Source organism: Salminus brasiliensis, chromosome 6, assembly GCF_030463535.1.
Source record: "Salminus brasiliensis chromosome 6, fSalBra1.hap2, whole genome shotgun sequence".
Classification (NCBI taxonomy): Eukaryota; Metazoa; Chordata; class Actinopteri; order Characiformes; family Bryconidae; genus Salminus; species Salminus brasiliensis.
Window position 1 is genome coordinate 20,163,903 of NC_132883.1, and position 22,221 is coordinate 20,186,123.

Here is a 22,221-nt window from a genome sequence, read left to right on the forward strand (position 1 = left end):
TCCACACATTCACATACAGTACTCTCCCTCATCTCTCACAGCTCTCCCAGCAGGTTTGTTTCAGTACCGCTGGATCTGAAAAACAAAATTCACGAATATGATGACACAAATAACCAATTTCACAGCACTGCCCGATGTGTATATGGATGTATCTATGTGTAACCTGTTCACATGGCTTTGTTTAAGAACGCATCACAACCAGAGCAAGATGATGGGGGGGTGTAACCACTGCTAAAAACACGCTGGTGTCTTACTGCAACAATGAAGACTAGTTGGAAAGTCTATTCAGTTTATTAGAGCGTTCAGTATTACAAAATACAATGCCCAAAACAAAACCCCGTATTTCAGAGGGTCCCATTTTTGAGCTCTAGCCTGAAGCTAATATACTAGTTGCAATGCAACACGAACCACTCGGACACAACTCAACATATGGCTACAGAAGGTAGCAGATTGCGGTTATGAGCTCCAACCAAAGTTCAACAAGATACATGCACAAAAAAAAAGAAGCAAATGATATTTGCCCCGGGCTCGCTCTACTAAAAGGCTTCCCAAACTTTTTGAAATGCAACTTCTGTACAACTCAATCTGATCTAGATTAAAAGAGCCCACTCTGGCAGCGCTACTTGAATATCACAGAGTTCCAATTTAGAAGAGAGCGAGAAGTACCCATCGGAGACTTTTGTAGGACCCTTTGTAGAAGACAGTCTAATATCAAACCCGCCCCAACCTCCCTTAAAGACGCTCTGAGAGCGAGGGAGAGAAGATAAATAATGTACTTTATTGCTGAAAGAATGGCACATGCACCAGCCTGCCCACTGTTGAGCAAAGCCCACCTCCTCTGCTGATCTCCACTGCCAGCGCCATTCAAATAAAGCAGCCGGGCTTTTTAATAAATGAGCTCTGTGATGCTTTCTGTCAGCAAACCTCGGATAATTCCCAGCACACTAATATAGACGGCTCGTACTTGCCGGCGAGAGAGCTTCCAGTCGACAGAGCTACCCACTATGAGGCGAGCTGTCTTTTTTTTTTTTTTTCTTTTTTACTCTCCCTGTGTCTTAATATAATGAAGGAAGTGTTCAATCAGTGTAGGCTCCCATCCGTGCAAGTATTAGGTTTCAGAAGACACCGGGCAGAGTTCCTGTAATGCCCTCCAGAGAAATTCCCTCTCGCTTTACGCTACCTGTGCCTAACTGACACGATAACAAGACCAGCTGGGAGGAACAACCTAGTGTAAATCAAAGGGGTTTAAGCCTCCGTATGCTTTGCCAGGGAGGCCTCAGATCGGGAGTGCTTGTTGTAACACCATTAGCCAAACAAGTGTGCCGATATTAACAGCAAACTTTTGAGTGCTTCTCTTCAGAGGACACTTCAGCTGTCTGATTAAATCCAGGCGCATTTACATTTCAGTGGCTTTCAGTGTCACTTAAAACTGACCAGGCGCTGACCCTGCCCTCTGAATTACCACTCTGCATCTCTGAATGCTAACTGGGCGACAAACGAAAATATAAGTTTGGAGAGAAAACGACTAGAAGGTTCTGACCTGAACGTGGTTTGTTCGATGTCATTCAAGTATGGAAAAACACAAAAGGGTAAGTACATGTGTGTCAAGGGCTGCTGGTGATCAAATGGCATGGTGAATAACGAAGCTTGAGCTTGATGCGTGCATTAGAAAAGCAAAAGTTGCAGACCTAGAAGTTGGAATGGACAAAAAGAAACAGAAAAGTTACTATTAAAAACACTGCACTGTGCTAAATCCAGTCCAACCACAGTTAAATGCATTACCAATATGCTTGTACAATACAGCTTGAGTTCAAAAAGCTAAGGTCAGAACACAGGGTCAGTCATGCCACGGCGCCCCTAAGGCAGAGAGACTCAAGTAGCTTGCTCGCGGGTCCAACAGTGGCAGCTAGGTGGACCTGGGTATTGAACCCACAACCTTGTGATCAAAAACCCAGTGCTCTAAAAAAAACTGAGCCTCCCCTGCCCAAGCAGAGTCACCAATACCTCCACTGAGATCTTTCATATCTATTTGAGATATATGTATTAAAAGGGCTCCACTACTGTTAGAAGTAAAAGAACCCTTCTGCAGTACCACATAGACCCCTCTTTGATACGTCTGTAACAGGTACATACCCGATGCATAGTCAGTAGTCTGCCAGTGTGTGTCAGCATTTAGTATTTATTGCTAATATGTTAAAAGGAAATAAGTGACCAACTGCCATCCTTCTTCTCAAACACATGGTCCTTGAGCATTTTAAAGCAACCTTACAGCACTCAAGAACGCCCCCCCTCAACTCCAACACAGAAACCTGTCCTAACGGCCAAGATTCAAACACCCAACGGAGTCGTTTTGCCACTAGGGAGGTGACCTGAGAGTCTCCTGAAATAACGGCATTCCACCGAAGCCCTAGGCTTGACCAGGAACCCAGCGAGTGCTGACGCTGTAATTTCAGACTGGCATGGCTGAGCTCCAGGTCCATCCGCATCCGCTTCAACGAGGACGGGAAGGAAGAGAGGAAAAATATGCTCTAAATCTGAGCCCCAGGAACATTTCGACCGACAGCGGAGAAACTTTGTGGAGACCTCTTAAACGAGATACGGCAACGTGATTTCCTATCAATCTCTGATGAACAAGACAGGACCACACAGGACAGTGATTCTCAAGAAAGTTTTCAGGAAGGCAGTTTGTCCGAAAAGCTGCAGTCCAAAGGAATGGTGGTGGTGGTGGTTGGGGGGGGGGTGTTGAGCAAAAGCAAAAGTGGGACTCCAAATGAGAGCTATTTGGACCATTACCTTCACCTTTCAGAAGACGAATGATCCCCTCTCCCTTGGGGGGGGAGCATTCGGCGTAGTCAAAACCGCAACTTCTGAAAGGCACCTTGTTTCCCTTGTATTTTTCCGTTTTGGTGCTCTGGGTTGTTTTGCTGTTTGCCCGTACGGGCCCGGTGCACATTAATAACTCTCCAGTGCGCACCAGCCTCCTCCAGCGGTGACCTTTACCTGTCAATTCCTAATATTTATGGCCTTTTCATCTGATACGCCGTCAAAAATAGGCGTCAGTCAACAACTGCATGCCGGGTCCAAAAAAAAAAAAAGGAAGCCAATCAATCATCAGGCGGGCCGCCCGAGTTGCAAACACAAACACAGAGCCGTCAGGTTTCCCCTCTGTAATGCGATCACAAAGTGGGAGAAAAAAATAAAAAATATCTGGCGGCCTCAGCCTGTGAGGATTACCACCGAGTCACAACTCACTGGAGAAAACAGAGGAGGAAAGGTCATTGAGCATTTCACACATTACTCAATGAGGTTACAGTACTGATGCTTTTATAAATTGCCCATCTGCATAATAATTCGACCTCTATCAATCTTTATCAGAACTCCAGAGCTACTGCAGCCTGCATGGAAGAAGAGCTCTGCTTGAGGGGAGGGATGAAGAATGTTCTTTATAGCACAAAATTCGTTTCGGAATCCGAATATTTATTTGAGATGATTACCAACAATCGTACACACCCCCTCGTTTTTTAGCAATCTATCTCTCGCTCGCTCCCTCTCCTTCTCACACGTACACGCACAATATTCATAACATATAAACTTGTTAAATAAGCGCTATGGGATTCATAAAATAAATCAGCAGGAACCTGCATTCTTCAGCAGTCTGTAATTTTCCTTTAGAAAGCGCTAACCTGAGGCTCGATAGGCGAGCGTGAATTACATATAATAATAAAAACTACAAACTGAGATAAACACATTCATTTGTGTACTAATGGCTCTGTTTTCAGCACAACGCAGCCTGACCAATGCAGAAATTCATTAGCTTCCCATTACCGCTCCATTTCCATAAGTATTCAGAGGCCACCTCATCACACCGTTTTGCCATCTCTGTTTGGCTCTAATGACTTTAATGTGTCACAAATAGCCCAAAGGGATGAGAAAAAAACACGACCCAGAGGCTGCAATTTACAGTAGATCCACTCCCACTGACGGAACCTTCCAAACCGAGGCTTCGCCGCACCGCAAGGTTGTCGGCCCGGGGAAGCATGACTGTAAACAGGACAATTAAGCGCAGGGTTATTTATGTTTATATCCACAGCGCTCCTATGAACTGAATTTGTTTTGCTACAGCTTTTTACAGCAACGCACCAGTCAATGGTTTTATAGCCCAGTAGCTCACTTGGAGCTTCTGCAAGTGTGTATTTTTGCTGAAGTCAAATGAAGAGACAGTCGCTGCCTTTATAACTTCCAGTTAAGCTCTGACGTTTAGCACCCTAAACGTACAATTCAGCAAAACTATCAGTATTGTATTTGAGGATATGTTCAGAATACACACAGAAGTCTTGCACCAACATGGAGAATTGTAGGGCTTGACTGGCTGGGGACCAGAATCGATCAGTCTTATATTTCGAGTGCGATGGAATTGGCTCCCTTTAGACCTTTCTTACAGTCAGGATGCCGCCCGTTCAACAGAGCGCTCACCAGTCTTCAGCAGTCCTCAAAATCTACATTGGGCTTCAGCACAGCCGAGAGTAGTGCAGTTACCATGTCTAGCTGTGTGTAAACATTAACACCACATGAACTACATGCATCAGTGTGCTAGTTTACCATGTTTAAACAATTAAACACTGGGTAATGTGATGTCCGCTGGTGTTAAATACCCACTGACAATCAGAACAGTGGGAAATTATCACGATAACGTTAACACTGTCCACCTCAATACCACGCGACACCCAGACTTCCTTGGCTTTGGGTGCACTGATCTCTCCACACACAAAAGAACATCCACCAAACAGTTCAAACGAATCACACACCAAGGGAGACAGGAACTGAGCATGAGTCAGGCATGAGTGCTGATTAGATTCAATTAAATGTCGAATTGAAAAGCCCAGCAGTTTGAAACCCCAAAACACATGAGGAGAAGCGCTCCCTGTTGAGGTGTAAAGTAGCAAGCGGCGAGAGTTCCTGTGGGCCAAGCTCGTCTCGATCCACTTCTCGCAACGCTGGAGCTTTAGCACCACAACTAACACAAACACAAGCACCTTAGCTGCACGCTAATCCATGCCTCGTCATCGGAAAGCGCGCTCCTCAACGGAAGCCGTCAGCCGAACGGAACTCATCCTTCAATATCAGCCCCGCTAACCACCAACTCTTCATTTTCTGTTCACTGAGCGCATGCTGGTCTGTCTCAGCATCTGGGCTGTGCTATGATGAGTGGATGATGATGCTTGTTTGAAGCTAGGCTAATGGAGGCCATTTCTCAGGCTAACCTATTACCTTTCCGAAGGCCTGAGATCAGCGCTCCGCTCGCATCAGAATGGCAAAATGGATCATAAACGATACCAACACCCATCCTGACATGATGAAAGAACGAAACAGAGTTTATGGCTGCTCTTTAATGCTCACACGGCTCCTCAGCCTTTGGAGAAATAATAACGGCCCCTGCAATACCATCTACATTGCAGCGCTGCCTCATTTCTCTTATCCGAGGAATCTGTGACACCAATGAGATGCAAACTATTCCAAGCCAATACTGGTAAGGGTCATGGGACTTCTCTGCCCATGAAATCTAAACCACTTTCTCTTGCTTTGCCGCAGCAAGAGCCACTGTAGAACGAGGCCCATTCAAGCAGGGGCTTGGAAAGTTCGCGTTAATATGAAGGAATGGGACAAAAGATTCTCTTATAAGATTCTGTTATCTTCAGAAACCGAAGTGAAACGCACAGAATCATTACTCTGTCTGACACCGACCGATTCACCATTCGAACAAATGAACATGAAGTTGGTGGGCTTTCACAGGAACTTTATTGCTGTACTGATAATGACTTGTTCAATTCAGACAACCACAGCGGGAAATTAACAACTAGCACTGCGAGACAATCCATCCAAACGAGCCACTTTATCTAAATTGGAAGGCTCTTGCAACAGACAACACAAAAGTGACATTAACCATAACAAGTTAATGCTGTCCCAGAATGCAATAACAATCTTGCTACATCATATCATTCGCACAGAGATATTACAGGCCCTCTGCACAGTCCATAAACAGTAGAGAGGGGGGAAAAAAAATTCACAAAATGAACTATAGTGATGGGCTCCACACATTTCCACTCCTTCTGTCCCACTTCAACGGGACGCGCAATCCATTAGTGCAGAAAAATGAGAAAACCCAAGTCATTATTATTGGCCTAATATTGGAATTACAGCTGGAAATTACAACTCCTAACTTGGCACCCCACTTGTTTTTCGGAAAAAACACACTGATGCATGTAGTTCAGGTGGGAGAACTGTTCTTTTCAAATTTACTGAAAGGAATAGAGCATAGTGACTAGTACCACAAGCCTACATACAGAAGACTGTGGGTTTAATTCCCAGAGCAGACACAAATGTCACTGCTTATCGCCTAGATTACCATCATCATTTATAGCCTTTGCACAGCAGTGCAACAGAATTTAGCCTCCAAATTTGAACCTCTCAGTGGTAGTGAGAATGAACACACACACACACACACAATTTGCGGGCATTGTGGCTCACTGATTCTTATAACCTCTATGCTCTCTATATTTTGTGTATGGATTTACAATGGTAACATTATCTGATACAGGCACAGCAGGGAGCGTGTGCCACACAGCTCCAGAGGCCTGAGCTTGTGGGTTGGATCCTTGCTCCAGTCACTGTCTGTGAGAAGTGTGGGGTGTTCTTCCTGTAGGTTTTTTTCCAGGTGCTCTGGTTCCTTCCCACCTCTTAAAAACAAACATTGTAGGCGAACTGGCTATGCTGATTCACTCCAAGGTGAAAGTAAACGGGTGAGTATAGTACCCTGCGGTGGACTGACCAGGGGTATTCCAGCCTTGTGTCCAATGATTCCAGATAGGCCCCGGATCTGCCAGTGAGAAGCAGATAAGACGATGGATGGATCAGCTCCTAAGGGGTCACGTTGTCTGTTACTGTTAATCAGCCTTGAAACTTTACACCAGTGTAAAAACACTGCTCTACCACAACACTGTCCATCATCATGCTTTCACTCAGAGCTTCGAACAGCCTGGATCTTTTGCAAACTTTGACTTGCCCCTTCTTAAGCATACCATACCTATCCCCAAGCCTTGGCATGTGTACATTGAGCGCATAGAGCTAGCTGGCCATTGGGCTTCTTCTCCCCTCACTCTTTCCTTTGCTCGCAGTCTGGTTGAGCTTGAAAAATGAGCCCTTAATGAGGTATGTGTTTGTAACAGCCCTGTTTAGCTCATTCCAGAGAGCACAAACAGATCCCATTCATTTCAACGTCAGCTCGGGTGTAGCACCGAAACAGCCTCTGAGCCGCCAACTCATCCTTAAAACAAAAAACAAACCTTCTGGTTAAAAGGTGTTTCCAGGCCAGCACGAGACGACAGGAAAGGGAGACGAGGAAGAGACAGGCAAGCAAGAGGACCCATGGAGAGATGAGAGCTGCAGAAAGAGGAGCAAAGGCAGAACGGCAGCGGGACGATAAAGGCCAGCAGCTCATCTGATAGCTGAGGGGGGTTGGGTGGGGGTGGCAACGGGCCTTTTAGAAATAGAGAGGGGAGAGGGGAGCTGGAGAGACTGCGCTGGGACAGCACACGCTCTGATTGAGTTTTTGGCCTGGGAGAGATGGTTGGTCACTGCACTCCAACGCACGCCCCTCGGCACCACACAACAGCCTGTAATGGGTTTCAGAGTTATCATAGGAAGACAAACACTCAGACTATGCACGACAGACGAGGTGAGGGAGAGAGAGAGAGAGGGAGAGAGAGAGAGAGAGAGAGAGAGAGAGAGAGAGAGCGAGCATTTGAGCATGAGAATGTCTTTTCAGAGCACTCTGACCTACAGACTGATGAGTCTCTCCATTCACACAGAGCTACTGTACTGAGAGAAGAGCAGAGGCAGAGCCTATAAGAAAGGCAGAGGGGCAGAGGGAGTACAGAGGAGAGACTGAGACAAATAGAAAGGTTGTAATGGAAAAGAGAGCACAGGAGGGATTTCTGCAGACTCATTATTCAGATAGGGCTGTGGTGAGAAGGAGCTCCACAATTTCTCTAATTTCAAGCGCCTGAACAAAGTCAAATTCATCAAAAATTACATGAATAATGAACTAGGGCTAGGCTTTATACAAAAAAAAAGCAAAAAAAAAGCAAAAAAAACAATTATTAAAAAAAAAAAAAAGCACTATCAAGTACCTCCCCCATCCCAAAATTAAAAAAAAACAACAACAAGGGATGCATGATCATATTGGTAAATCGTTATAAGCAGATAATTGATCTTAAAAATAAATAAATAAAAGCAATGCAAAGCAATTAAATCTGACCAGTCTTTCAAACCAATATTTTAGGATGTTTCGGTAAAGAGAAGAGTAACAAGGAGAATGAGAATGGAGAGAAGTGAAAAGTAGAGAAGAGGCTGTGGAGAAGATATCTAAACATCTGGGTCCGTAACATTTAAAAGACCTGCCCCATGGCATTACGGTACCAGGAAAGAGGAACATAAGGTACAGGAGATCCAAAGCTAACCCATGAAATAGCCCATTTAAGCAAGCGAGATGGCCAGAAGTAAACTAAAAGCAAAATATACACACACAAAAAATGTCTAAATACACAAGGCCTCCACCAGAAGACATATTAAAGCAATAAGCTACAATGGTAGCATGAGCCTCTATCGATACGTTCAGTAGGATCCTTCCTTAATTACGTTGTTCTTTCATGATCTAATTATTCTGGTCATTGCAGGGGTGTCTAAGGTCATAGAAGAAAAAAAAAAAAACAGCCGCATCGGAGCTCTGATGCTTCCTTTCCTCCTGCACGGCTGTTAATTACTGAGGCTAAGTGCACCATTAATCGATTAGACGTCTTGACGCAATATCTCATATCTCAGCTTTAGCACTCCTGGAAACTGCCTGAAGAAATATGAGGCTTTTTTTGGTTTTCCAAAGGATGGCGTGTTTCATAGGGTAGGCCTTTGAGTTGCCCTTCAATCGTTAGCTCTTCAAAGTAGCACGATAATAAATTGATGACGTTGTTAGGAAATACAGAGAATGCACCCAGCCAGCCATTAGCATCATGTGCTGTGCAAACACTTCAGATTTCTCCAAATATATCCACCAGAGAAATCGTCCATGTAAAAATGGGGGGGAGAAAAGTCACTTGTTCGGATGATGAATCACCACAAGAAAAGAGGTCAGAGGAGAGGAACAAAGACTCAAGGGACATATGAGCTTAATATCTGATCATTCTAATGATGAACTGAATTATGTTATTAATCAAGTAAACTGTTAATGAAGTAAATTATTATAATTATTTTTTTAAAGGCCAAATCATAAAAAACATGCAAAGGTTCCAAAAAAGAAGAGCTGGGGAGTCAATGAAAAGACTCACTCATCCACCCATCTATCTTCTCATTCGCTTCAAATCTGGTCATGTTCACACTGGTCCCAGAGCCTACCCAGAACACCCTCTGCGATGGACTGGCACCCAGTCCCACACACACTTATTACCATACCTCATACCTAGAGGGTACTTTAGCATAGCCAACTTACGTAGCATGTGTATTTGGGAGGTAGAAGGAACCTGGATCACCCCACAACCCACACAGTTACAGTGAGAAAAACATACCAAATGTTTTACCGACAGAGAGCTGAGGAACAAACCCACAACTCAAAGAGCTGTGCCACACACACACACACACACACTACCTGCTGTGCCACCCTCTAAAGATTCTAAGGTTGGGGTCACAACTAATGTGGTTTTGATGCATTGTATATATTTGGTTTAGCAAGAAAACTAAAGAACTTTGCCACGTCCCATCGTCATCACATACGCGGACTGTCTCTCCCTGATTAGTTTCTGTGTGCTGTCGATTCGGCAAGGTTTTATGCCGAATTCTGCCTCCATACCTGAATCTGGCTCCTTCCTCCTGCACAGGCGTATTTCTGCTTATAATTAAGGGTTAATCAGTTATAATAGAAACAGGAAATTTAATGCACCCATACTGCTACGTGATGCGAAACCAGATTTCAGCAGAACATTTTTTTCTTCTTCTATTGTTTAATGGGTGATGATAGCCTGCTGCAACTTCCTGTAATTGGCCCGAAAGTCCGAAGTGTTTTTAAACTGCAAACAAATTGGAACATGGTTCAATTTATCCGGGCCAAGACCACTGACCTCTTTTGGTCAGACCACATTTCGTCTCTTTGCGGCACTCATCACACCCACTATTATTTTGGATCTGCAAAAGCACCCTAAAATGTAAAAATATTACTTAACAAAAAAAAAAAAAGCATACAAAAGGTGGGGCTGTGACAGAAAGCATTAAGTGGACTTAAAATGCATTTTAATTCTGACATCAAATAATTACTAAGGATAATTTCCTAATCAAATGATTTACCGTAATAGACATCCCTAATGACAAATGTATCCTGGCATTCAGATGTTACTGCCTAGATAGCTCCTCTTAGCAAAAAGCTTTCCTTCCGAATGAGCCAGTCTTCCTCTTGGACACCGGCAGACAGCCTCTTGGTATGAGGTAGTGAGGAAGAGAGGGACAGTGGTACCTGATGGTTGTGACCTTGTTGACCTCACCGTCTCGTTAACGTGCTGTTACCAGCTTGGGTGTCGGTCATACCTTCATTAACCACATGGACCTGGCGTGCTTATTAAACCAATTCATTATTCCTCCTATCGAACGGCGGTAATGAGAGCTTCCCAGACCGTGAAGGGGGAGGGAGTGAGCTGGAGCTTAGGTGATGCCTGCACTTGGAGAAACAATAGAGCTCCAAACCTCAGATAAATGTGAGGACGGGGAAGCAGGTAGGGAAGCGGTGACTGAGACGCAGAACAGCAGGGAAGCTCCAATGATCCAAATTGGCCAGTTTGAGTTGAAAATGACTCCATTGGCAGCCTCAAAATTAGTCTCAGACATCGAGTTTAGACGCAGAACTCACATAAGTCAATTTCCGACATAACTACGATGTGTGCTACCGCAATACATGTCCTCGCTGGTAGGTTTTTTTTTTTTTTTCCCCCACATGACTGCAAAAAAAACAACCCATAGGCATATGAACAAAAGTCGTCAGCCATGGAAGATTGTCCGCTAAAATGCTCAATACCATACAACCTATTGAACAAGGAGCGTATGAAAAATAAGCAAGTGCAAAGGCGCAAAGGCTGCGGCCGCTAAAAAAACACCTCCTGCTCAAACATCAATAAAGAAGAATCCGCCCATGCTGCTTTGTAAACAGGCCTATTAGCAGAAGACTCAAATTAGGCTGACTTGGTTCCCTTTGGAAATAGTAGTCACTACTCTGTGAAAATTACAAGATCCTAGCGGAACTGTTGGAGGTTCTTGGGACTGAAACCCTCTTAAGCTGTTTTTAAAGGTTCCTTAAAGGTGTTTTTTAAAAGAACAAGGTTTACTGAAGGTTCCTTAAAAAAACCTTACGTTTCTAATTGAAGAACATACAAAAGGTCCTCAAAGGACTTGTACTTTAAACAGTGTAGTAGACTAGTCTACAAATGAAACATGTTAATCATATTAAAATCGTGGCTTAGGATGAGGATTAGGCTTATTTTGTTGGCTTGTTTATTTTTTAGCTAGTGAAAGAAGCCGATTGGCCAGGTCGTGTATAATACGGATAATCTGTGCATGTTTATATTAGGGTTGTCAAGCAATTAATCTGTTTAATCACGATTAATCGCACCGACTGTTTAGTTAGTCACAATTAATTCCATTTGTCTTATTGATTCAAAAAGGGTTGTAACAAGTGATTTACTGGTTACAATGGCACCTGTCAAAGAGGTGGGATCCACACATTAAGCAACAAGTAATCAGTCAGTTCTTGAAGCTGATGTGTTGCCTTGTGGAGTTTAAGCTTCGACGGGTCAGAGTTTTAGCATCAGGTGGGCAATGGGAGCCAGAGTCCGACACAGTTTGCTGATTTCCCTAGAAATGAACAGGTGAGTTGAATCAGGTGCGAAGCAGGAAAAGCAAAACACTTTGCAGGAATCCGGCCCTCCTGGACCGTAACAGCCCACCCCGTTTTGGCAGACCACACAATATTAGTCAGATGATTTTAAATGTTAAGGCTATGGTTCTAAAATGGACATATAATGGATGACATATTTGGGTGTAAAAGCCATTATTTCACTTTCACAGACCGCATTGTAGTTACACGTCAAGATTCAGCCACAGATTCCATCAGGGCAACATACAGCACCCAAGCAGCTGCTGCACACTAAAGCATGGTTCAAAGAGTTACACTGGGAAAGGGTATTAGAATGAGTGGCATTCATATTTGAGCGTGTTTAATACATTAACTTTATTTATTTGCATTAGTAAAATTGTTGTCTTGTTTGAGTTAGAAGTCTTTTGTGTCGTTTTACTTAAAACGGCCATTCAGAGCAGCTCCACGGAACGCCTCAAAATCAGAGCATGAGAATCACAGACACAAGACTCAGGAGAAACCAACCATAGCAACAGATATACGACAAAAGCGGTGAAAACGACCAGGAACAAAGACTGCGAGTCCTTAGCCATCCAGAAGACACGCCTCATATAACTGTCTTGTTGGTCCAGAGAAGATGGATAGATGATCTGTGTGACTAAGACACTACATCACCTCCCAGGTGCAGCAACAACAGGACAGCGAGTGGTTAGCCACTCCCTTCGGCATTCTGTGATCTCCTCGTTCTCGGAGCGGGAGACAAATGGCAGGCTGGAAAGCGCATCCATCAGTCGTAATGAAGCTGGATGATTAGGGCAGATCAGGAGCACTCAATCAGAGAGAGAAAGACGACAAGAGAAAGAGAGAGAGACAGGAGAAAGGCTAGAGAGGTAGTGATTGGAGGGTGGCATGAGAAATGACAGAGAAAAAAAAAGAGAGAGAGAGAGAGAGAGAGAGAGAGAGAGAGTGTAAAGACTTCTTAAACTAAACAAAGAAGAGACTAAAAGCAGTACAAAGCCAGCATTAAAAGGTGAACACACAGACGCTGGAAACCGGAGATGAGGAGAATAAGGAAACGTTATGAGGACGAAGTTTTCCGAAGAAAGGCATCGCACTGAATAAGCGGAGGTGAAAGAGCAGAGGCCTAGCTAACCTTGTACAGTCCCACAGATTCCGCAGCTAACCAGCAGCTATTCATCATTCGCCATCCTACATTACATTTAAAGGCTTCCATTTCACCCTTTGGAAAGAGGCCTCCTGGCTACAGATGATGGCGACCATGATGTCACATTTCCTGCAGCTCAGACAAAAGGAAAAGCCATCAGCGGGCAGAGAGCTGGGCGGAAAGGTGAGCAGGGGTCTGCAGCTAGCCATGAATCATCATATAACCTGCGGAAGTGTCAATAACCTAGTACGTCTCCTTCCTTCTGTGTTCCCGAACCCAGGCTCTAGAGGTCTACGACTACAAGTAGATAGGGTATTTGGTGCAATTATGCAAGAACATATGAATATTGCTTATAATAGCATAATGATTTAATCTGAACCACAAAAAGGTCCCAATGATGTACCTCTGAGGGTCACCAACACCTTCTAGGCCTGTGTCTGTTTTGTTCATTGCTCACTGCTATGCACTGCTATGAACCCTGGAAAACTATCAAGCAGCACAGATGCAACCCACAGCTTCCGGTTAAAAGGGTCAATACAGAGATAGGCAAGGGACACTCAAATTACTGACATTTCTGGATAATTGACAGCAGACCATCGATGGTTTTTCCCCAATCAGAAAAGGTGTAATGACAACCCAAAATCAGCGTCGTGCAAATCGGTTGCCTAACATGTGGAAGACATGTCAAAGCACAATCACATATCTGAGCTGTAAACGTTTCCTCCCTGCCTACATACATTAGTCCACTTCATAAGCAAAGCTTTGCATTGCTGCAGCCAGAGACTAGTCTTAGAGCACCCCCTGCAGGCTGGGAAACAGCCCGGCAGGGTATGTCTCAGAGTATAAAGTACTCTCATCGCACCACTCTCATTTTTCATCCACAAGCAACGACATAAAATGACATGTTCATTTAGATAATCACAGAGTCATACAGTTATTAGTGAAGCCAGAATTTCAAACGCACGCATCCACATCCATGTGACAGCAAATAGCTGGAATTTTTGCAGGGTTTTTTTTTTGTGACTGAATCTTATGTAGTAATGCGCATACCATTTTCATTCACCGGGGCCACATAAATTATTCTGAGCGGCTCTCCAAGGGACATACCACACACTCTCGCTCAAAAAAATACAGCACTCCAGAGAGAGGGAGAAAGCGAGAGAGACACATATTTCAATTAAGAATTCTGGGAAACCATCCACGGCACTGATAACTGTTGAGTGAACACAGATCGACTGCCTAATCTTCCTCGAGACACAGTCCATCAAAGCACACGGGGGCCTTGTACGAGCAGGACAGGCCCGAAAGGCCAAATGTGCAGTTGGGATCAGTTCTTGTGCAACAAAAAAATAAATAAATAAAATCACCAATCTCAGGTTGCAACAGATGAACCTTTTCAAAGCTCCCCTCTTTGTCCACCAGGGATTTTCAAGGTGTAATCCCCCCACGAGGCACTTAAAGGACGCTTCGCTGAGTCTCATATCGTACAGCCCAGACGTGACATTTAGAGAGTGCTCGGCTTCTTTCCGAGCGCTTTTTTGTTCTTGACCAGACAGTAGCAAAACATATCGATATCAATTTGTCTCACTTCGTCAAGCCATCAAAGGAGACATGGGATTCATCAATGGACGTGATTACTTCCCCTCTTCCCAACCCACAAAGAAAGTGATGAAAACTCCAAACAAAGCTTTAATGACATGAAAAGGTTGAGTTTGTTGTCTTCCCCTCCAGTGATCGACTGGGAAGCTTCAAAGTGGTCCTCTTTGAGCTGTGATAAATAGAGGGAAACAAGCGCAACATGGTGGGTGATTTCCTAAGCACCCGCAAAAAACGTGAGGCGAGGAGGAGGGGAGGGCAAATTGGTGCAATCAAAGACTAAAGGACAGAAGTGCTGTTGACCTGATTCGCCAAGGCTTGCACAGGTCTGATGGAAGAACAACGAACAACAAAGAAAAAAAAAAACAAAACAAACAGAGGTCAATTCGGACCCATCTTGGTTATGAAAAAGGCTCATTCTCATTTCACATTATAAGTTCATCACTCCAAAATAGAGGTCCAGGTGTCAAAAAGCGAAGCAGGAAATTCTCAGTTAATTAAACGTTAGATACCTTCCCCGCTCTCTCATGCAAAGACGTTTTATCTGAGCGAGAGTGGAAGGAGCTGAAAATATTCACTCTACTCTCAGAGCTGGTTTTATTCAAGTGTAATTGCAGGATGCTCTCATGTCAAGTTTCCAGGGAACATTAGCACTCTATAAGTTTCCTTTTGCACATCATGAAAAGATGGGATGCATTAAAAGAAGCACATTCACAACAGACAGCAGTCATTACCACCTCCTTCCAGCTGCATTCAAAAGACTTAAGCACCCCTCTGATGTAAATATACACTTTTAAAGGTGCTGCATCATTCTGTTACTCCTAAATCCACCCTGTTTAACTGAGAAGTAAAAAAAATAATAACAATAATAATAATAATAAGTAAAAGTTATTACTTTAATTTTGCTACACTATTCAAATGTAATCAGTAGGAATGTCCTGATTCGATCCACCAGATCAGGATCTGGGCTGATCCAGGCACATTTTATTGAACTGGGTATTGGCTATTTTAACTCTAATCCAGCTCAGATATTTTGTTTTACCATTAACAGACATTATTGCCCAGCCGGCAGAAGTAAGGACGTTCTCAGAAGGTAAATGGCAGGGTCTGCAGTGTGGAGCTGTTTTACAGTGGAACATGAAATCATAACGTAATATTTGAAATAGCGGAAGCGCTCCGTTTTACCAGCGGGAGAACCGCATAGTAATCCATAGTAATCACACAGTTACAAGCTGAATTACATAGTGGGTTCCACAATGAATTTAAAATTGACCTTCAGTTCTGTACTTAAAGTCAAGCAATGGATTCTTTTTCTTTCTACAGAGAAATAACATGTTTTATTATGTGGAAAGTTTAGAATCCATTTTAACAACATTTCCCAGTGCATTTTAGTAATAAATGAGCAAAAAATTATAATAATAATAATAATAATAATATCGAATTAAACCCTTCCTTTGTTGATATTAGGGGCGACAATCTGACTGCGCTTTAGTAGCAAAGAGGCTCCAGACATGCAACCCATTTTTAAAATAAGCGTCACTCAAGCTGCCAGTCTTCAACACTGCTGTCACTGTCAAAATCATCACAGGCTATGAGAAACAGGGAGGGGGAAAAAAAAAAACATAACTGGGTACATACATGTAATTAGAGCCAAATTGAGGCCACATACCAATCTATTTCAGGTCATCAACAATTCCATTTACATTAGACATTTAGGCTAATTAAAAGTGGGGATAATCAGATCAGCGTGTGTGTAATCTCGCCGCCTGATTCGTGCCTGCCTCCAAAAAAGCAGGCTGAGCCGTTTCCTATGATATCACCACCAAGGGAAAATTAAAATCATGCGCTTCAAGGAAGCCGAGGGAGACGCGAAAAAGCCGGAGAGAAAAGCCGCCGCCTCCTCCTCCTGCAAAATGAACATCGCTGGCGGAATGCAGATTTAATTGCGAGGAACAAATTAATTGACATTATTATCCATATGCTGGGGTATTTCATGTGTGCTCCAAACTGTCATGAAAGTGACTTCGGCTCTTTATTTATTTATTTACTTCGTTGCTGCATGTCTTACTTTGGAAATAAGGCAACACTATTTGACTTTCAGGTTTGAAAAATTCATACTGCTCCCGGGTACGTGCTCCCAGTGAACGCAAGCTTCGTGCCTTTAATGCAGCGTCTTTCCGAAAAAGGTAAAACCCTGCTCCCTGCTCTCATTTGTAAAATCCCAAAGTCAAATGAAGCCAATTACTGCCATTAGCTCATGGAGCATATGGAAACTTTGAAAAATGAAGAAACTCTACACTGTTTCAGCCTCTGAATCCGAGTCCCACAGACCCACTCACGCTGACGTTAGTGGCAGGTTCAGCAGTTCAGCGCTGACAAGGAGACAAGTGAGCCAATTAAAGAGCCAGGGCTCTTTAGTGAAGTCGAACCTGGGCCTGAAACAAAAGATTTGATTTGGAGACCATCGCAAGCTGGATAATTGGCTAAACATGCTGCTTAATTGCTTTTAGTTCTCAAGCTACTTGCCCATAAAGAGAGTGTGTGGGGGGGGCAGGCGCATGGGATGCTCAGTAAATCTGAATATAGGTGAAAATTCAATTTATCCACGCTGCCCCCAGAGTTCAAATATTGTTCTAATCGCAGCTGGGTCATTAAAAGCCTGGGCCATCTGGGTAGGATGGAAACTTAGCACTAATTACATGGCATCCAGTGATACTTTCCTAAAGCGACCAAGCTATTAGTCAGTATTATTGCTCTTTTAAGCTTTCAGAACAAGCACAGGTGGGAGGCACTCGTCACATCGGTAACCAGAACTGTTAGGAGTTCACGATAATGTACGTGTGGTTAAAATATACTGAAATATATTGACTTTTTATTAAACCTATTATTTTCGCTGAACCAAATTGTTGTTCAGATTATAACCAGGTGAACATGCATCATTCTAGTGCAATAAACAGGGGGACTACCGCAGAAGGCTATTTACTCCCACTGTGACCCTTCCATTTTTTTTTTTATATGTTAATTATGCACAACTGCAGAATCTCACAGTATAACCGCTTCCCCATATGAATTTCGGAAAATGTCCGGAGAACCAGATCTGGACATTATACCCTTTCACACATTTAGCGTACAGCCAGAGACTTTCCAACAGATCCTCAAGTATGCCAAGTTTAGACAAGTGCCCTTGGTATTATGGACTTGGCAATTTCAACTCGCGAGTACAAACTCCAGAGGATAGGAGGATGCTGTGCGGTAATTCTGCAATTGGAACAGCAGCATGGTGCTAAATGCATTCAGGGAAATTTGGTTGTTGCCAAGTCCATACAAGCCACTTCCTGAGACATCCCCGATAACCTGGGCGGGAGAGAAACACAACTTTTTTATATTAAACAGTTCTCAGGTCCACATGAACACAAGTACAGTGAAGAATGCAGATTGAGATTTGGCCTCCGTGTCCAGATGCATTCTCATTACAGGAACGGTGTAGTGGATACAAAAATAAATAAAAATACGCTGTGGAAACAGCAGTGTTTTAGATTAGAGCACATTGAAGATGCTGAACAAGGCTACCAACTCATCCATAATGATGCTATCAACACGCCTGCTGTGAATTCTCCGGAAAACGATCTGCTCAGCTCACTTGGACATTATCCGGACTTTGTACTAGAGGGCAGGCAGAGGGCACTAGAGGGCATGTCTAGTACAAATGGATATTTACGTTTACACATATAGCCCCTCTAGGTAACGTACCTACATCGTGGGGAGGCGAATCACAAGCAATCCTAGTTCTTTGCTTAAATACTGCTAATATTAATTATGCTGAGGTTAGACCTTTTTTTTAAGCTATAGGTGGTCTTAACTGTTATGGTGCAGACAAATAGCTGTGACAGTGTAAAGAGGCTGTTCAGACACCAAATTAACCAAATAAAACTACAATACATCATTTTTATGACATCTATGACACGGTTCGTCTTATAACTAACCCCACCGTATGGAGGCTGAACTTTAGCCTGCCTAGATCCCACTGGGAGTTGTTTACATGCTTCAAAGGCCCCATTCACACATGGCATTAACATGCATCCTGGGTGATCCGATCATAAACAGCTAGTACAAAGTACGGGTGTAAACAGGACACCATGCATCTTGAGGACATATTGTAATCAGATCACTCAAACCACAGTGTCAGAGACGCATATGACCACATTATTCTTGTAGTGTGAACGTCAAAGCGTCTCTATGAGTCCCCGCCCTCCGTCCATACGAGTTAGCTAAGCACGCTACAATAACAAAGTAACTAACAGATGAAGGCGGTACTCCTGGCTGGTAATAATAATATTGTGGCATATTAATGAGCACCATGCCCCTCCTTCAGAGGAAATGATGCAAGAAATCACTGATCACAAGCGCTCACAGGAGCACTCACACCTTTAAAATAGCAGGTGTGTTTGGCTATGCGTTTTGAGTCAATCATTTGTGATTGACTCAACCCAAGACGCACGTTAATGGCAGGTGTGACTGGGGCCAAAGTGGTGCTGCATTACAGCCACAAGAGAGTTATTAAAATTTGGTGAATTTGTACACACAGTTCAGTTCCAAAAAATGTCAGGGAGGGCACCTACCTGTGAGAAAAATGATCCGAATGTGGTTAAAATTTACCCATAATGTGGCTAGGTGAACAAGAATACCAAAACTAACATTACAACACATTACTTTGCATCCTGCTCTCCCATTTACATTTACAGCATTTGGCTGACTCTCTTCTCCAAAGCCACTGACAGTCTGAATCATGTAACACAGGTAGGTGAATGTAGTGTTGAAATGTAGAGTGAATGTATGTAGTATGAGTCTTGACCATTATTGATGTAGATTGGTGTTTCTTGTCCAGCCAGGGAATCGAACAGCAGTCTGCCACAGGGGAGGCAAACATTGTTACTCAGTATACTACAGCAACCATCCTGAATTATACACTGTCTAACGATTTATCTGCATGAAAGTCTCTTGAGACAGGTGCTCATATCAATGTACTTTAAAAGTCAAAGCCATGAAGACACTCCTCAGAAACCTATAACTTTGCCTAAGACCTTTGAATGCTTCCAGATCATATTGATTAAAAAAAAAAAAAAAAAAAAAAAACTCTGGCAAGCCAACTGGAGGGAAGCTGTAACATGCAGACCGCCCAGAAACAAGTTCCAGCTTTTTAATTATTCAATTATCTCAGCGAGGAAGAGCACAGAGGAGCAGAAAGGCAGAGCGGGGAGGGAGGGAGGGAGAGAGAGAGGAAGGAAGAGCTGGCCCATCTACGGATCATCCCCATTCATCATTGATTGGAAGAGACAGAGACAGGATCACTTTACTCCATTAGCAGGGCCGAGGGGGAGGCGGACAGGGCCAGGGGCCTTCATTGTAAATGAGTTGCGCAATTGTGCGATCTGTCACCGAAAACATTTGGGCCGCCACGAAAGAGAGATTCAGATATCAGGGGCAGACCTGACGGTGCCACGCTACTGAGAAGGAGAGAGTCAGAAAGAGAGAGAGGGAGGGGAAAAAAAAGAAGAAAAAAAAACGATAGAGAGAGAGAGAGAGAGAGAGAGAGAGAGAGAGAGAGAGAGAGAGAACAGGACTCTCTTTTTCAGTTTCTGGGCGGTATGACCTCAGAGATAGAGAAGATGATGGTCCATTCACACGCAGCTGAGAAAGATGGAGCCAAAACATAGTGTTTTTTTGTTTTGTTTTTTTTCAAACCAGGAAAACATGCCTACAAAAAAAAACATGTAATTGCACACTGCTTTCTGGTTTCCCCAGAAAGAAGGTGAGTATCTATGATGCTATTACACCACAATTATCATCATGACTTCCTGAGAAGAGCTGTAGAGTAGGGTCAAGAACCTAAAACCAACACACCAATCAACATCTTAATGACAGTGCCTGCCAAGCACCGAAACTGGATAGAACCCACGCGACTTAGATCAAGCTGGAAATGAGGTCAGCCAGGCAATTTGCATTTTAAAACAAGAGCCGGATTCTACACTGATATACAGTACGGGTTGACTGTAACTACATTATTTGCGTTCATTGTTTCAGGGGTGCGCGACTGGAAAAAAATTAAATTGTAACTGTACTATAATTATGCCTCTTCTGTTGTAACTCCAGGACAACAGCAACACTAGATGCTCTTCTTTCCACTGTCAAATAATTTAAAACCTTCAGCTTTGAAGATACTGCCTGGAATCAGTGCTCAATTGTCTGGAATTAATGCTCAGTAAAAAGGAGAGTTTTAAAGGACAGGACGAGACAATAGCACTGTTTCACAATTGTCTTCTAGACAGAGAGAAAGAGACCTTAATGATGAGCTGTAAGGAAGAATGGAGCCGCTAGACATAACATTTCCTCTGAAACACAGCTCCTCAAAAGCCTAATGAGAGGAGAGGTTGGTGGGACCTTCTTGCCAAAATCGAACATCTGGACAGCCAGAACCGAGCGGCTGAGGAGGAGCATCTAAAGGGTGCTATTCTGATGGATTTGTTTTTAAATGCTGCAACTTATTGCTAACAGACGTGGGTGCTAAACAAAAATGAGAGGGTTTTGGTAACTCTGAGCAAAAGGAGGCCTTTAATGGGATGCGTTTTTGATCTGAGGATAAATATGAGGTGTTAAGCACAGCTAAGTCTCCTGCTTCCTGCAGCGCAAACTGCGATTCCATCCGTATTGATTGAACAGAACCTCAAAGCGTTTGATATGGACCAAGAGCACGTTTCAATGGAGATGGTTTATGGAAGGAGCACCACTGCCCCCTGGTGACAGCAGAGGGGCATTGGCGGAGGCCTAGCTTCTCAGGAGTGGTATTTACAAGAAGAAGCTGAATGTAATTAGGGACTTTTGACAACCCTGACTAATTGGTGGCATCGACTCCCTCGGGACACATCTGCTTTGGAGCTATTTTTGGTGCAAGTGCAAACCATTATTCACAGACCACAGAGCTCAATATCGAATGGCATCCGAAACATCTTATTTGACCGCAAGAAAAAAAATAATAATAAAATACACCGCAAAAAAGAGACGGCCCACTGCGACCACCACCCCTTTTTCCTTTGCTCAGAGCTAATTTTAATAATCAGTAAATTCTTCTAACATTGCTCACCCAAAACAAACAAAAAAAACAACAACAAAAGACTCAAAATAGGATCCACATGTTCTCCGACAGAAGTGCTCACAGTGGGTTGCTACAAGCCCGGAGGGGTCACTTCGAAAGCAAAGAGATACAAAAAAAAGAAACGATAGCAAGAAGAGATACCGAAAGGGAAAAGAGATGAGAGAAGAGAGTCAGGGAGAAAGAGAGGGAAAAAAAAATCTATTACCAGGACATCTGCTTTTGTTTTGTCCTGGGAGAACAAGCAGCACTAGAGTGCGGGTGTGTGAGGGGTGGTTTATCGCTGGCATTAAACGGGTACAAACCCAGAGGCCCTGACTGTGTTAATCTGGACCCCATGTTTCATTTAGTTACAGAGGTTTCGTCTTTCAC

General features: G+C 43.5%; 1 protein-coding gene across 1 annotated transcript in view; it reads right to left on the minus strand.

Annotated features, from left to right (window-relative positions):
- Window positions 1-22,221, minus strand: part of fbxl17 (F-box and leucine-rich repeat protein 17) — a 293,591-nt gene that overhangs the window by 266,120 nt on the left and 5,250 nt on the right. The window lies entirely within an intron of this gene.